We start from the raw sequence: 18293 nt of genomic DNA on the forward strand, positions 1-18293 counted from the left end.
CTTCGATTCCTGCCTCGAGCATGGATGTGTGTGATGTCGTTAGGTTTGAGTAGTTCTAAGTTGTAGGGGACTAATGATCTCAGATGTTAAGTCCCATAGTGCTCAGGGCCATTTGAACCATTTTTTGGGAATATATGTGGCTTTGTAAATTAATATCAATCGGAGCAAACAAATGCAAATATCATCACTGGGAAGTTGCAGATGGTAGTATTACACATGTTGTGGAATAGGAAATTGAATTGGGTGCAGTTTGTGTTTGATATTTTGTATTTGATTCAGAGGGCCCACAAAATGAAATTTGTGCAAGAATATGGTATTGGCTGAACTCAAACTTGCAGTGTTTCAGTGCTGTACAGGTATTTTATTTGAAGGAGCTCCTGGCATGAGAAAATTAAATAAGTTTGCTATTAGACAAGATGGATAACATTTACTTTACATAATTTTCAGAGCATGATCACAAGAAATGAGAGAGAGAAACAGTGGCTGTAAACATATTTTTTTTATTACACAAAAGCATTAAAAAACTATGTAACTAGATTTAGACAACTTTTTTACTTCTTTTTCAGATTCTCAAAAATCTATTTGGAATCTCAAAGTCAAGTAATGGTGTAAAGGAAGATCCAGAAGTAAAAGTTGAAGTGGGAGCCAGTCAGAACAATGTATTTATGTAAATGCTATAGTAGATGCTGGGTGAAAAATTGGTAAGTGGCTAAATGTGAAATAAAACTTGTGCAAAAAGTTTTGCCCAGTTAATGGGGATGCAACATAATGTGACACAATTTTTGTATGCTCTTCGTTCTTCTAATTTTGTAGCTACTGATGTTCTCTCTTCTCATATCAGCAGGAAATAGGAGTAATCCGCTGAATTACAGACCCATATCCCTAACGTCTATTTTCAGGATGATTTGGAAGATATATTGTGTTTGATCATTATGAATTACCTTGAAAGTACTGGTCTATTGACACACAGCATTTATTCAGGAAATACTGTTCTCCTGAAATGCAACTAACTCTTTATTCTCACGAAGTAATGAGTGCTATCTACAATGGATTTCAAATTGTTTACATATTTCTAGATTTCCAGGTTTTTGACACTGTTCGTGACAAACTTTTGCATGCATATGGAGTATAGCTTCAGCTGTGTGACTGGATTCAACATTTCCTCTCAGAAAGTCTACAGTACATAGTAAAAGAGGAAAATAAAGTAAACCAGAAGTGTATTGTATTGTATTGTATTGTATTTATTGGTCCTATTGTCTACATAGCAGCTTATGCATAAGACATTGGACAAGTCAAGTTATAAATATACAGGCTGAAAGTCATTTCAAGGCATACATATTTAAGGTTACAATAATACACTTTACACATAAGTATTTATATAACACATTTCATAAATTTAAATATTCTTCAATGGAGTAATAGCAAGGATGCTGTAAATATGACTTTAGAGATTTTCCAAATGTATTGACCTCTGTGATAGCTTTTGTTTTCAGGAAGTTTGTTATAAAGCTTAACTCACTTGTGAAAAGTACCTTTTTGGCACAGAGCTGTGCTGATTTGAGTCATGTGTAAGTTTCTGTTTTGTCTGGTAAAGTGATCATGTATATCACAGGTCTTTTGCAGTCTACGGTCCTTGCCTATTACATTTAATTTAAAGAACAAAAGGGTTTCCATAATGTATACACGTGGTAATGGAGGAATACCAGATTTCTTAAACAGGGGTTTACAAGAATCTCTAGGCTTGCACCCAAAGAAGAGTCTAATGGCCCTTTTTTGTAGTTTAAAAGTGCTATTAGCTGTTTAAAGTGACCCCATATCTAAGACGAGTATGAAGGTACACATGACATGCATTCAATACTGTTTTCTCACTATGGCATGATTTTAATGAACAAAGAAGGTAACATGTTTTGCTCATTTCTGCACTGAGATATTAAATATGCTTATTCCGTCTGATGTTACTCTGCAGCCAAAGTCCTAAGAATTTGGCTTCAGTATTGTTACCAACTGGTTCGTCATTGATAGAGACTGATGGGATAAACATGTCCTTGTTAGGAACTATGTGGAATTTTAGAGCAATGGTTTTCTTACTGTTTATTACAAGCTGATTACTCTTTGCCCAGCTGCTAAGTTGTTTTGAGACCGCATTTACTGTCTGGTGTAACTCTTCATTGTTGTCTCCTTTTAGTAGAATCATGGTGTCATCTGCAAATATGATTGTTTTGTGTGCATCAACATTTAAGCTTAGATCATTTATGTACAGAAGAAACAGAAGGGGTCCCATTACTGAACCTTGGGGTACACCACATTTAATTAGTCAGATAAGTGATTAGATACAGATTTTAGACTGAGTGAGGTTGCGCAGTGGTGAGCACACTGGACTCGCATTCGGGAGGACGATGGTTCAATCCCGACTCCAGCCATCCTGATTTAAGTTTTCGGTGATTTCCCTAAATCATTTCAGGCAAATGCCGGGATGGTTCTTTTGAAAGGGCACGGCAGATTTCCTTCCCTAACCCGAGCTTGCGCTCTGTCTCTAATGACCTTGTTGTTGACGGGATGTTAAACAACACTAAACTAACAGTTTTTAGTTCAATATTTGTGTGCTTGATGCACACTGCCTGCTTACGATTAGTCAGGAAGGAACTGATCCACTTGTTGTACAGACCATGAGTACCATATCTTTCAAGTTTTGTTAGCAGAATCTTATGGTCCACCATGTCAAAAGCTTTTGACAAGTCAATAAATACATCTATTGTTTCCTTTTTTGTCCATCAGGTTTAGGATGGAACTGACGCACTAATAGAAAGCAGTTGTCATTGACATCTTATTTTTGAATCCATGTTGTTCATTCCATAGGATGCTGTTTTTAATTATAAATTTCATAAGTTTGTCATACATAACTTTTTTCCAGTACTTTAGAGATGCAGGAGGAAATTGTGATGGGTCTGTAGTTATTTACATTGTCTTTATCCCCTTTTTTATATACAGAAACAACTTTTGATGTTTTCAGCACATCAGGGAAAGTGCCTGCCTGAAGTGAGCAGTTGCATAAGTGTGTGAGTACTTCAGTTAGATTTGACGCACCCTTCTTTAACATTGTTGCAGGTATACCATCAATACCTGCCAATTTGGAATTTTTTAGTCCTTTCATTGCTTTAGCTACTTCATCTTGTGAAACAGAACTGATGTAGATTGATCCTCTACATGCACTTATTTTATATTAATTTGCCTGGGTGATCTTAAAGTTTGATTGTAACATATTATCAGCACCTGTAAAAAATTGTTAAATGTGTTGGCTGCTTCTAAGGGGTTTGTTACTTTTTTTATTTTTATGTGATAGTGTTATATTTTTGCAAGATTGTCTGTATTCTCCACATTCTTATTTTATTACACTACACATAGCCTTTGATTTATTATCTGAATTATAAATGATTTCATCATTATGCATTATTTTTGTTGCTTTTATTACTTTTCTTAATATTTTGGAGAATTTGTATAGTATGCGCGTACTTCAGGTGAGGAATTTTTTGAGTTACATATTGCATGAAGTGATATGCAGTGTTCCTCAAGGAAGTGTTACATGTCCTCTGCTGTTTCTGATCTACATAAACAATTTAGGAGATAATCTAAGCAGCCCTCTTAGATTGTTTGGAGATTACACTGTCATTTGCTGTCTGATAAAGTCACGAGAACATAAAATCAGTTGCAAAATAACTTACACACAATATCTGACTGGAGTGAAAATTGGCAGTTATCTCGAAATAAGGAAAAGTGTGAGGTCATCCACATCAGTACAAAAATAAACCCTTTAAATTTAAAGCACACAAATTTAAAGACTGTTAATTCGACTAAATACCTAGGAATTACAACTATGTACAACTTGTGTTGGAACAGTCACAGCTGTGGCCAAGGCAAACCAGCAACTGTGGTTTATCGGCAGAACACTTAGAAGGTGCAACAGATCTACTAAAGAGACTGCTTACACTATGCTTGTTCATCCTCTTGTCGGGTATTGCTGTGCGGTGTGGGATAATTACCAGACAGGGGTGACAGAGGGCATCGAACAATTTCAAAGAAGGGTAGCAGCTCGCTTTCTATTAATGCAAGATAATGGAGAGAGTCTCACGGATATGCCAAATGTGTTGGGATGGCAATCGCTGACACAGAGACATCTTTTGATGTGGCAAGATCTTTTCACAAAAATCCAATCACGAACTTTCTAACATTCTCCTCTGAAGGTGAAAATATTTTACTGTCACCAACATATGTAGCGTTCATTTTTCCCAGGTGCTTTTCAGAAGTGGAACTGTAGAGTAATAATCTGAAGCTGCTCTGAAGAACCCTCTGCAAGCCACTTAAATGTGAATTTCTGAGTAGTCATGGAGATGTAGGTAGAACATCTATCACCATTTAATAACTACAGTACAGGATCTAATAAGGCTGTACCTCTGTATGACACTAAATCTTTCTGGATCTTCTTCCACAAACACTGGCAACATGCCAATGGGAGAAGTGTCCTTGTTACCTGTATTTAAATTAAAAAATGATGTTGGATGTGAGACAAGACTAGGACTTAAGCTTTTATCCCTGGCGTAGCCGCCCTTGGTGCATAATCCATGTATATTATTACTATCCGGCATTGGAAAGGATCCCTGTTTCATTGGCAGTGCTGCATAAAAGAGAAAAAGGTAGTTGACTGATACGACATATTCTCCTGTTCGCCAGTGTGTGGACACTGTACGCCTGTTGACTTTAAGAGTGGCCATATACTGTCACACTATAGCCCAACAACACAACATAACAGCGTTTATACCAAAACCTTATACTAGCTGTGAGATATTTGCAAATAAATTTAATAACAGTCATACTAAGATTGGATCTATTAGTTGAAATCCTGAAAGATAACAACATTGCTCAAAACAGAATCATTTTAACTTTTTATATAAATTTAAGAAATGGCAGATCACTACTTACCATAAAAAAGACACATCAGTTTGCAGACAGGCACAATTAAAAGACACTTACGTAAAGCTTTCAGCCACTGCCTTCATCATCATTCGTACACACAAGCAAGCACACCTCATGCACACATAACTGCCTACAACTGGGGTTGTCTGTGCATGAGGTGTGCCCATTTATTTGTATGAATGGTGTGTCTCTCTTTTACTGATGAAAGCTGCAACCAAAGATTTAAGAGAGTGTCTTTTAATTGAGCCTGTCTGCAACTTAACATGTCTTCTTTACGGAACATAGCAATCTGTCTTTTCCTACATTGTTGATATTCCTACCTGGAGTTCCCATTGTGTAAATTATTTATAACATTTTTTGTACACTACTGCCCATTAAAATTGTTACACCAAGAAGAAATGCAGATGATAAACAGGTATTCATTGGACAAATATATTATACTAGAACTGACATTTGACTACATTTTCACCCAATTTGGGTGCACAGATCCTGAGACATCAGTACCCAGAACAACCACTTCTGGCCAAAATAATGGCCTTGATATACCTGGGCATTGAGTCAAACAGAGCTTTGATGGTGTCTACAGGTACAGCTGCCCATGCAGCTTCAACACGATACCACAGTTTGTCAAGAGTAGTGACTGGCGTATTGTGACGAGCCAGTTGCCTGGCCACCATTGACCAGACATTTTCAATTGGTGAGAGATCTGGAGAATGTGCTGACGAGGGCAGCAGTTGAACATTTTCTGTATCCAGAACAGCCCGTACAGGACCTGCAACATGCGGTCGTGCATTATCCTGCCAAAATGTAGGGTTTCGCAGGGATCGAATGAAGGGTAGAGCCACAGGTCATAACACGTCTGAAATGTAACGTCCACTGTTCAAAGTGCCGCCAATGCCAACAAGAGGTGACAGACATGTAACCAATGGCACCCCATACCATCACGCCGGGTTATATGCCAGTATAGTGATGACAAATACACACTTCCAATGTGCGTTCACCACGATGATGCCAAACACAGATGCGACCATCATGATGCTGTAAACAGAACCAGGATTCATTCGAAAAAATGACATTTTGCCATTCGTGCACCCAGGTTCATCGTCGAGCACACCATCGCAGGCGCTCCTGTCTGTGATGCAGCATCAAGGGTAACTGTAGCCACGGTCTCCTTACTGGTAGTCGACGCTGCTGCAAACTTCATTCAACTGTTCGTGCTGATGGTTGTTGTTTTGCAAACGTCTCCATCTGTTGACTCAGGGATCAAAATGTGGCTGCACGGTCCATTACAGCCATGCGGATAAGATGCCTGTCATCTCGACTGCTAGTGATATGAGGCTGTTGGGATCCAGCACGGCGTTCTGTTTTATCCTCCCGAATTCCGTATTCTGCTGACAGTCATTGAATGTTGACCAACACGAGCAGCAATGTTGCAATGTGATAAACCACAATCGCGATAGGCTACAATCCGACCTTTATTGAAGTTGGAAATGTGATGGTACACATTTGTCCTCCTTACACGAGGCATCACAACACCGTTTCACCAGGCAACGCTGGTCAACTGCTGTTTGTGTATGAGAAATCAGTTGGAAACTTTCCTCATGTCAGCACGTTGTAGGTGTCGCCACCGGTGCCAACCTTGTGTGAATGCTCTGAAAAGCTAATCATTTGCATATCACAGCATCTTCTTCCTGTCGGTTATATTTCACATCTCTGGCACTTGATCTTCGTGGTGTAGCAATTTTAATGCCAGTAGTGTATTTATTTAGTTAGAAAAATAATCTGTTCATTAAATTGCAGGCATTATTCTCTCTCATCAGTTGTATTACGAGTGTGACTTCTGTAATGGCTTCAGCTGTTAAAATTTACTATAAACATAATGGTAATAACGTTAGTAACATTTTAACTATTAAAGCTTCAGACATGGATTTATGACCAATGTGCTTGCCCCATTGCCGAGATTCCCAAACTGTCATTGGTTTCCCTCTAGGATATTTTCATTGAATTTTATGTATTTTCAGTAAAGTTATATTAGTGACGACATTTCAAGTCACTATTCCCTTCGCCTTACCTCGTCCCACAACCGTGTCTTTCTGCCTGCAAAAATCCTGGTGACTGCTGGGCCTCGTCGTTTGCTAGTCACATTTACTTGTGCTCAACTCACCTGCCGTAGGCTGCCTGACAGCTGTCCATGCCATCAAACATTCGTGCTGACCCACAGAGGATCTGTCAGATTCAGTCCATCTTGCAGCAGTAAGATCAGCTGCTTCTAATGTTACAACTGGGTTCTTTGCCGATGAGGGGGGACGTGGACAGCTGTAGAGGCGGTTCCTAGTGAAGGTACACCAACTCTTTATTAGTTCTTTACTCATTCGTACAGTTGAGACAGTCTTAAGAGTATGTGCCATTCTCTGGCATGGCCCAGAATTCCCTCGTAATATTCCGGGACTGTAGCTGCAGGTGTCGACGTATGGCACACGACGTGCACACACACTGCCCGAGAGACAGAGAACTGCGCTGGCATTCTGGTATGTGAGGCAGGCTGAGACGGCATGACGTGGCCATGCTGTCGTGACGTGTGGCTACTGTGTCTCCTCGCGTTGTCACAGTGATGCTGAAGAGCCGAGGTGGACTACCCCGCTTGAGCAGACGTCTCATTTACAACCCGGTGCAGGCAGAGTTATGGAAGTGGTGCCGATTGGCACAGACTAGGTGTCAGTTACTGCCCAGCTGGTCAGAGAGACTGACAGGCAGATACAGCTGTGGTTAAATGACACTTCCATTCACTGATAGTTGCGGAATGTGCTACGTTTCGGTGTCAATGAGAGTCAGCTGTAAAAAGGCAGTGGCTGGGGCAGTGCCTGTCAATGATGTGGAAGTCAGTTGAGCCAGAGTGGCTTCTCGAAGAGTGGTCCTGCGACAGACACCGAGGATGGTGTCACAGAAGTGTCCCTTGCCACTGAGGGGTGCCGATTAAGTGAGGCCATTGCCAGCTGTGGGCAACGTCTGTGGCCCGAGGCCTGATTTCGGTGCTTTCGGTCAGACCATAAGGGAGCCGATCACACAGTTCAGTGACCGGCACCTGCTGTCTGACTGTGGCCGCATTTCAGTCATGGCTCTGACTTCAGCTTCAAGTTTCCCCATAGTTTTCTCTATCACAGCTATCTTGGCTTTCTCCACCCTCTATCCATGCAGGAGAAGGTCATTCCAAAAGTTAAGTGCATTTCTATCTGATGATCTGTGCAATTCTTTCCCCATCTGTGCCACTACATTGTGGACCTCCCTAGTCGTTGGCAGCAGTGTGACACTAAAAATGGACAGGATTTGTCATTAGCTGTTTATTGGTGTGATTTTAAAGTGTGTGCCAAAATTTATAATCCAATCAAGTGAGTGCTTCTTAGTGTAATTTGTTTTCTGAATGCAAAAAAGTTTGTCCTATCGAAATTTACAGACAGATAACCAGAGATTAGAACTACTGATAGCCTTGGGAGAGCCAGGTATAACAGAACTCTACCAGCTGGTGAGCAAGATGTACGAGACAGGTGAAATACCCTCAGACTTCAAGGAGAATATAATAATTCCAATCCCAAAGAAACCAGGTGTTGACAGATGTGAAAATTACCGAACTATCAGTTTAATAACACAGAGCTGCAAAATACTAACACAAATTCTTTACACACGAATGGAAAAAACTGGTAGAAGCCAGCATTGGGGAAGATCAGTTTGGATTCCGCAGAAATATTGGAACACGTGAGGCAATGCCCTATGACATACCTTAAGGATTGTAGAAGGATATAGGTTGCAGTAATTACTCGGAGATGAAGAAGCTTGCACAGGATAGAGAAGCATGGAGAGCTGCATCAAACAAGTCCCTGGACTGAAGACTTGTAACTACAACAACAGAAAGAGTTTACAAAAAATTGTTGAATCAAGCTTGATACATTGTGTTTCATCACAGATGTACAAATCTCCATGATGGAGTACAATTAGACAGATCTTCAGTTATGAGTGAAGAACTCAAATTGAGGATTGAAGGAAGAATTCAGCAGGGTCAACTGTTTCTTACTGATAGCGTAACCTTTTGCTTTCCTGAAATTTCACTAATAGTTCCCTATCAAACTGTTAGTGGTGACATGGCTATAAAAAACTACGTGCCACATAGTTTCCTCGACTTTTAGCAGGTGAACACACAAGACAACAAATGGGAGCTGCTCGGAATTTTTTCACTTCGTACGACATGAGGGGCGAGGTGTTTTTGAAGTACTTTGTTACTGGTGATGAGAGCTGGGTTTTGCATAAAAGTCCAGAAACAAAGTAACAGTTAGTGTAACGGCTTCATTTGTGATCCCCAACAAAACAAGAAAAGGATAATGTAAATTCTGACCATTGACAAGGTTATGCCCACCATGTTTTGGGATAGAAAGGGTGATGGCTAGAGGGGAGACCATAAAATGCAGTGACCTACTGTCAACCCCTTCATCTATCACGCCTCGTCATTCAAAACAAATGGCATGGAATTTTGTCTGGCGGCAGTGTGCTTCTTCATGATAATGCTCAATCCCATTCTGCTGCATAGACAAAGAATTCTCTTTGGCAGCATAAGTAGGAAATTGCTGAACGCCTATAGCCTGAACTTGACCTCGAGTCATTACCATCTTTCCTCCCATATTGAAGGATTTTTTTGAGCAGAAAATAGTTTGGAAATGACAACAAACCAAAAGAGAAAGTCAGTGACATGTTCAACAACTCTGTGGCAATAGCTTTTGGAGTGTTACAGTTGATTTTTAAGTTTGAATGATGGCCAGGCAGAAAAATAGTTGAGATATCAAAATATGTTTATTTTAATGTTAGATAATAATTTCCAAAGAAATAAACATTCTACTTTAAGAATGAATCACATATGTTGGTCTCTTTCCCTTTGTTGCTTTCTTTTACCATCTCATCTAGCAACATTAACCTATTATTTATCGCTCTTCCCTCGACCATTCAGCATCTTGTCCATATTTCATTATTAAAGTACACAAAATTATGAAATACGCGGAGTGGTAGAGCTGTAAAATTAAATGAAAATTTTGAAAAAAGTTAATGAATCATAGCTAGGCACTCAGTTTTCACTTTGCAATAAGAAAGTTGTGGTTTGTTAGTATTGTAAATGATTTAGCATCTGCAGGGAATTTTGAAGGATAACCATAAGAAATTACAAATCAGAAAGAATAGATGTTAATATAAATTTTTTTACATAGATGCGTTAAAAACTATGTAACTAGATATAGAGGATTTTTTTTAACTTCTTTTTCAGATTCTCGTGGATCTAGCTGGAACCTCTAAGTTCAAGTAATGGTGTAAAGGACGATCCAGAAGTAAAAAACTGAAATGGGCCGAATGAGAATAATTTGAATATTTATGTAAAGCTGGAGCACATGCAGGGTGAAGAAGACGTATCTGGTTAACTTTGAAACTAAATGCGTACAGTAAGTTTGGTTAGTTAATATGGATGCAACGTGAAATGTGAAGTGATTTCCAGATGCTATTAAGTTTTTGCTAACACTTACCCATGTGAAACGATTTCTTTCAGCCCATTTGTAGATATTAATTATCTGTTATTGTAGGCAGTCTGGATACTTGTATCCAATCTGGAATATGACTGTGGGATACATACCCATTCGTCATACCATTAGCTGTTAAGTAATCTTAATGAGACAATATTCATCTCGATCATAGGCAGAAATGTATATTTAAGAGTGCAAATGTAACCTTGACTTTTTGGTATGACTGGTGTTACACACCCAATCACACTTATATTAAATGTTATTCGTAAGCACAAATGCATATTTAAATGCCCAATTGCAAATTTGACCTAACGTCAGTCAAAAATTTTTATATACTTTTTATATAATTGAGGACTGTGGTGTTGCATGCCCGGGCTTACTGGTACTGATGGTTAACTACTGTTCTTTCATTAATCAGTGTTAGACAATGTCAGTTTATTAACACACCTGGGCAGCGACTTATTATTTAAGTACAAAATATTTGGGCACTGCTGCCTTTCAATCTTTTAACCATTATGTAATATGTAATTTTACATAATATATGTACATGTACTTTGTCCCATTATATTTATGGCGTTATACACCAAACTTATAAAAAGGTCCTCAAAAACCTAACACTTGGCTTTACACTTTTTTTAGTACCACGATTTACTTGTTACATTTTGTTAAGTTACTACCTGTATGTGCTGTTATTCTTACCCAGTTTCTAACTACCCTACGCAACTTTTGTTTAATGCTATCTTCATTACTGCTACTAATGCCATGTTAATTCAAATTCATGTACTTTAAAGTTTTTATGCGCTGTGGTCTTTACTGATGCTTAGACATACTGATATACTCTCCACGATATTACAGAGCATTCCTGTAAATAGGCACTCATATGTTTATTAATTAACCAGATAAAGTTTGAGCAATGTATTCAAAATTGAGAAATAATTTTGCCGAGTAATAGCTGGTCTTTCTTACAGGCTCTGAATGTGTTATAGGGGTATCGTTCTCCTCAGAAGTAAGTTCTTTTACATATTATGCCATTAAAAGTTTTAATGGTTATATTAATCCAATTCCTGATGGAAAGGTAGCTATTGTTATGTATCTAAATTTCCACACACGCATGCGCATGACCATCAGCAATGCTCGACACACAGCTGCTCACAGCGGTTAATTCCGGTGCAGCTCTCACGGCCTACCGACCTCGTCCGCGCAGTGGGACCTGCTGATTCTCTTCAGCCCAAGCAATGTAGATTTATGACTGATTACTGCAGTGCTACAGTTTTGTACTAGACATGACCAAACTTTGGCATTCAATAGTTTAGTGTCACTGGCTTCTGAAGAAGGCAATTATTTTGGCTGAAACCTAGGTAAATATTGGTTTCTATTTGCAAATAAGGCTGACATGTTATATATTCCATTAACACAGTTGCTGACAGGGCTGTACGATGTTAAAAATTCCTCGAATGCAGTTTATTTGAACTGAATTGGAGGGGTTGGTGAAGAAGAGTGCTAACCCACAAAAGTGTTTTTTGAGTTACTGCATGCTATACATTGGTTCAGTTCAAAGACAAGGACATAAATACAAAAGACAAATCAATTTGTATAATAGACAGTGCTTTCTTGTGGTGCACAGGAAACTACTTGTGACCAGCACACAGTAAGTTCAAGAATGCAACAAGTGATGTCATCAGACTAGTTGTAACTAGGCTGAAGTTTAGCACTTTCTCCCACAAACCTCTTCAGTTTCTTTGTTAACTTTCTTCAGTGAAACAGTTCTCCTGCTTTAGTTGTTACTTGTTTGAGATAAACAATAACTCTTTATACTCTGCCTGTTCTGTTTGACTTGCCAAGAAGAGATCTAGGGTCAAGTTTTAGTTTGATATAGTCCTTAAGGGGCCCTGAAAGCTGGTGTAACAAGATCATGTTTTGCAGGATTTTTAGTGAGAGCTCAGAAACAGTTACACAGGTTGTGTTCACCTATATGATCAAATAGTAGTCCTTAAACAAATTTTTAAAACAATTAAGACAAAAGCTATTTAGAAACGTAGGCTTCTGTGGCCATTGTCAGAATAAATAAACTTTTTTCTGGGTTTGTGACCGCATTCTCAATATGTGAAAATACCGATGTTTTGGTCACTGTTGCAAGTCTCCTCCTTCAGCATGTTTTTGTTTACTCAAACCACCCTGAAGATGGTCACTTGCAACTGTGACCAAAACGACAGTAGTTTTACAAATTGACAATGTGATCAGAAACCCAGAATTTTTTTTTTATTATTGATTATGGACACTATTATTAAACCTGGATAGATATGTCAAGGTGTAGCGGGACTTTGAATTTCACTGCGCTACACTAGTTCCCTCAGATATAAATTATACCGTTGCAGCTGTATGAGCGCTCGATGGCAGAGAAAATATTTATAAGAAAATGAAGGTACAAAAATGGTAACTCTTTTTGTCTTCTACCCACACTTGTCTCTTGAGAGCGGAAGCTTAACTTCACTTATTTGCTAGTCTTGATATGATTCAGAAATAAAAACATATTGATGTGCAGACACACTATATTGTGGAAGTTTTTATGAAATTTGGAGGATGGAAGCAGCCGTAAAATACATTGCATTCAATATCAAGATGGTTTCAATTTGTAGACATTAGTAATTCCTGGACCGTGAAATTTACTGCAAGATTTTGGAGCAGCTACGACTTTTTCATGCAGAAATGAAGCAGGAGATTGTTGGAGAACAAGACCTGGACCGCACGAGAGAAGACATATTATCTTGGTAATTAATGAACTCTTATCTACACCATTACCCCCTGTTAATCACATTTTGTTATTCTCTGTTCTTTCAAATAATTTTTGTAGTGGAAATTGGTTTGACTCTTGCTCAGAAACACAACAAGGACCACCCGAACAATAGCTTTCCGAATTACGAAGTCCGGTAGCTTTTCTGTAATACGAAGTCCGATTTGCATTTCATTCTTTCCCTTTTTCAAGGTCATTAACAATTTTAAAACCTCTTTTTACTCACCATTTCTTCCCACATTTTCAACCTTTTCTTTTCTTCTCTTCTCTTTTTATTTTTTATTAACCCTTTCATGTGCAAAATTATTGAGCAGTTTTTTTTTAATGACTGGAGAGCAGATAGTAGTTAACAGACAGGTATATTTATCATACAGAATATCAAATTTGCTCAAACTGTAAAAGTGAGGTCACACAACAAGGTGGGAATTATTCTTCCCACTGCCCTTCCTTGGAGTTAAATGACAAAAACAACTTTTTCAATATGTGTCATATTTATTTGATAAATTTACTTCTCTTGTTGCAATTATTGTTTACAATAACTTGCCATGAAATTTTCTGGAACATGGGTCTATGCAAAGTGGTATTTGACAATACGTACAAACACAGCGAGTGCTCTTTTCCGCAGCATTGGTACTACAATGACGGCACGTCCAGTAGGTTTCTCCTAAAATGGATTGATGCTCCCCTACAGCTACATGACGAAAACCTTCAGGTACTTTACCCCTTTTTGCCAGAAAGGCAGGTTTTTGTCCATGTCTTTTTTGGGATGAGAACCAGCTATCAGTTGTCTGGCTAGATGGAACCTGTATGTGAGCTGATCATGTTGCCCAGTTTCTCTTTTACTTATTTTCCACAGGATAAAACCGTTCACTGCAGCAACTTCCACCAGGAAATAAAATATTCTGTGCCACCATTTTACAGAACGTCTGCCAATAGCATACCTTTCTCGTAATTGATCAAACTTATTGACACCACCCACTATTTTGTTGTACTCTGCCACAACTTCAGGACAAGAAATCTCTGTACTAATACCATCCTTGTTTTTCCTTTTCACTGTGGCTGTTTTTCATGGGTCATGAATTGAGGACACGAAAGTGACTGGACGGTTACCCATCCATTTTACTGCAGAAATGGCTCCTTTTGTTTCAAACTGGAATTCTCCTTGTTCCAATTTTACGTTTTCTTTCATAAATTTGGGTAAATCAAAAGTATTTACCTTATCCTATAGCTTTGAGGGAAAAAAAATCACAAAATGTCACGCAAACAGCACTGAAAGGCTCCTCTACAGAGCAACACTCAGCTATACAATGCCTCTTCGAGAAGGTACAGCAAAAACGGCGGGAACTTCTGACTGGAAGTAGTACCCTATACTGTTCACTAGGTGGTAGCACCGTACAGAGGTGGGAACTGTGAATCCCACGGGGCTAGGAGAGAGTTCATTGTAGTGGGAAGCATGTTTCCCACGGCTCACAAAAGGGTGAAACACTACAAGGGGGCAGACAAGCCCCCCATCCAGGAGTAACCAGAAGTCTTCCCGGGCTAAAAAAGATTGAGCTGACCATTCACCACTGCCCTCCAGTTAGAAGGAACGTAACAATGAAGGCTTTTAACGCCATTTTCTAAAGGGAAAAGTTACAGCGGGGCTCAGAGACAGCGACAGAAAATCAGGCTGTAATGGAACAATCGTGGTACTGAGTGGACAACTGCCTCTTCAGCATCACAGCCTTCTGCATAACAAAAACAGGCCAGTCAGCAGCAAGTTCCACAGCCTAACCCATTGCTGGTTATGACAGCCATTCATTGCCTTCATTCCAGATATTTCAGTACGACACACAGACAGCAGGTAACAGCAGTGTATAAGCTGTCACCATCGCCACTGTGGCTCGATCTGCAGTCCTCCAACTGTCTGCAAATCCCGGGAAGCCCATACTGCCCCACCTGTCCACCCCCACTGTCAACTCGTCAGTCCAGAGGTCAACTCTGGGCAGCAGCCTCACTATCACCACGTCACTGCTACTTAATACGAAGAACGAGACATCGGTGCCTTGCTCTGTAATGTGCCACAGCTATGCTACATGCTGCATGACCACCATCCAGTCAGCACAATACTGTGTAAGCAGCTCACGTCCTGGTGCCTCTGGCCATTGCCACACATGTTGCGCAAAGGTCGAAGCACACTTGAATGATTGTGCGAGTTGGTTGCTTTAATTAGGGAATTATTTGTGTTGTGCTCATCCTCGTCCTTTCCGCAGCAACTTCTGACCAGGAACATTGTGGAGCTAAGTCGAATGAATTAATAAACTAAAGTAAAGAAGTTACCGTGTCCTCACCAGGATATTGTTCTGCTGTGCACATTCTAACAACATTATGATTGTAGTGTTCCTCACGCTGCTAAATTTTGCATTTTCGGGCAACAACAAAGTTATATTATGTGGCAGGTGTCATTAGAGCACAGTTAATAAAGTCATTTCTTGAAATAGTGGATAAACTAGGCACTCATCTTTTCGTGTTTCCCACGCTGGTCTCGTTGTGAACTCGTGGCTCAATCATCAAAAATCTAGGTAGTCATGATTCCGAGCTCGGATGCAAAGAGGCCTAGATGTTATTCTGCGATATTCAAAAGTTTTATAGATGTGTTTCATAAACCATTCTTGAAGATTAAACTTTTGCAAGTTAGGACAATGGTGATGTAAAAAAGTAATCAGCACCCTGAATTTAAGTTACACTTCTTATTTATTATTTTTGTTGCAACATCACTTCACAATATAAAACATACTTGACAATATCTTTCTCACTGCTAAAGTTCACATTTCATAAACTGACTACAATTTGCGTCTTTTTAACATGACGACCAAAGCTTGACACTCTAATAACCGCTTACGCGCCCAAAAATCAGAGTTACAAGTACGTCAAAGATTACAGTGACATAAGAATAATATCATTGCAATATACAGGGTGCTACAAAAAGGTACGGCCAAACTTTTAGGAAACATTCTTCACACACAAAGAAAGAAAATATGTTATGTGGACATGTGTCCAGAAACGCTTACTTTCCATGTTAGAGCTCATTTTATTACTTTTCTTCAAATCACATTAATCATGGAATGGAAACACACAGCAACAGAACGTACCAGCGTGACTTCCAACACTTTGTTACAGGAAATGTTCAAAATGTCCTCCATTAGCAAGGATACGTGCATCTACCCTCCATCGCATGGAATCACTGATGCGCTGATGCAGCCCTGGAGAATGGCATATTGTATCACAGCCGTCCATAATATGAGCACGAAGAGTCTCTACATTTGGTACCGCGGTTGTGTAAACAAGAGCTTTCAAATGCCCCCATAAATGAAAGTCAAGAGGGTTGAGGTCAGGAGAGCGTGGAGGCCATGGAATTAGTCCGCCTCTGCCAATCCATTGGTCACCGAATCTGTTGTTGAGAAGCGTAAGAACACTTCGACTGAAATGTGCAGGAGCTCCATCGTGCATGAACCACATGTTGCGTCGTACTTGTTAAGGCACATGTTCTAGCAGCACAAGTAGAGTATCCCGTACGAAATCATAACGTGCTCCATTGAGTGTAGGTGGAAGAACACGGGGCCCAATCAAGACATCACCAACAATGCCTGCCCAAACGTTCACAGAAAATATGTGTTGATGACATGATTGCACAATTGCATGCGGATTCTCGTCAGCCCACACATGTTAATTGTGAAAATTTACAATTTGATACATACTGACAAAACTAAAATGAGGTCTAACATGGAAATTAAGCGTTTCCGGACACATGCCCACATATCTTTCTTTCTTTGTGTGTGAGGAATGTTTCCTGAAAGTTTGGCTGTAACTTTTTGTAACACCCTGTATACATATCGATGTATCGAAGTACCTCTACATTAATGAAATCAAATCTGAATGTTGTCACAGAAATATGTTAACTATTTTACAGAAACACAGTAGAATATTGCTGGTATCAAAAGATTGAGGTGAGGTGCTGTAATGGTTAAGTAATTCAAGCACCATTACAATGTCCACCCCTTCTTTGGCAGAGAATCGTGTCCATGACCGGTCAACCACTCCTCATTATAACTCTTGACAGGTAAAATTTAAAATCTGATTCACTGCCAGATCATCATCAACTGGAGGACACCATCAGTTAAGGATTTCCGGGTGTGACTCGGCCAGTTGCAAAAATCGCTGTGTAGAAGCAAAGGTTGGGCTCTCGCAGCAGGATGCGAGCGACATTCAGGGATGTGCCACAATCACAATGCTGTGGGCCAGTTTCGTGTAGAATGCATCTGTAGGTGCGACTGGTGTGTCCAATAAGGTTGTGGCAGAAGATTGTGGTTTCAGTTTAAGATGGTGGGAGGAATGACTACCACAATGTCTTAGACTTTTTGTAGGTTAGTTTTATGTTATTTTATTTATTTGGTTTTGAAGTACGAAAGAGTGATTCAGCTGTGTTTGAAGACCATGATTTATTTGCTAAGAGTTTCAAAACAATACCATCTGCTGACCTCGGGGAAGATCAGTTTGCATTCCGTAGAAGTGTGGGAACATGTGAGGCAATACTGACCCTATGACTTATCTTAGAAGAAAGATTAAGAAAAGGCAAACCTACATTTCTAGCATTTGTAGACTTAGACAAAGCTTTTGACAATGTTGATTGGAATACTCTCTTTCAAATTCTGCAGGAGGCAGGGGTAAAATACACGGAGCGAAAGGCTATTTACAATTTGTACAGAAAGCAGATGGCAGTCATACGAGTCGAGGGTATGAAAGGGAAGCAGTGGTTGGGAAAGGAGTGAGACAGGGTTGTAGCCTATCCCCGATGTTATTCAATCTGTATATTGAGCAAGCAATAAAGGAAACAAAAGAAAAGTTCAGAGTACGTATTAAAATCCATGGAGAAGAAATAAAAACTTTGAGGTTCGACGATGACATTGTAATTCTGTCAGAGACAGCAAAGGACTTGGAACAGCAGT

The 18293-nt window shown here is 39.4% G+C and overlaps 1 long non-coding RNA gene across 1 annotated transcript; it reads left to right on the forward strand.

The window, feature by feature from the left end:
* Window positions 1–549: 549 nt before the first annotated feature.
* LOC126295169 (uncharacterized) lies at window positions 550–10793 on the forward strand. Its single transcript, XR_007552397.1, has 2 exons — window positions 550–701; window positions 10268–10793. It is a non-coding gene; the product is annotated as an uncharacterized LOC126295169 (long non-coding RNA).
* The last annotated feature ends 7500 nt before the right edge of the window (window positions 10794–18293 follow it).

This window comes from Schistocerca gregaria, chromosome 11, assembly GCF_023897955.1.
Source record: "Schistocerca gregaria isolate iqSchGreg1 chromosome 11, iqSchGreg1.2, whole genome shotgun sequence".
Lineage (NCBI taxonomy): Eukaryota > Metazoa > Arthropoda > Insecta > Orthoptera > Acrididae > Schistocerca > Schistocerca gregaria.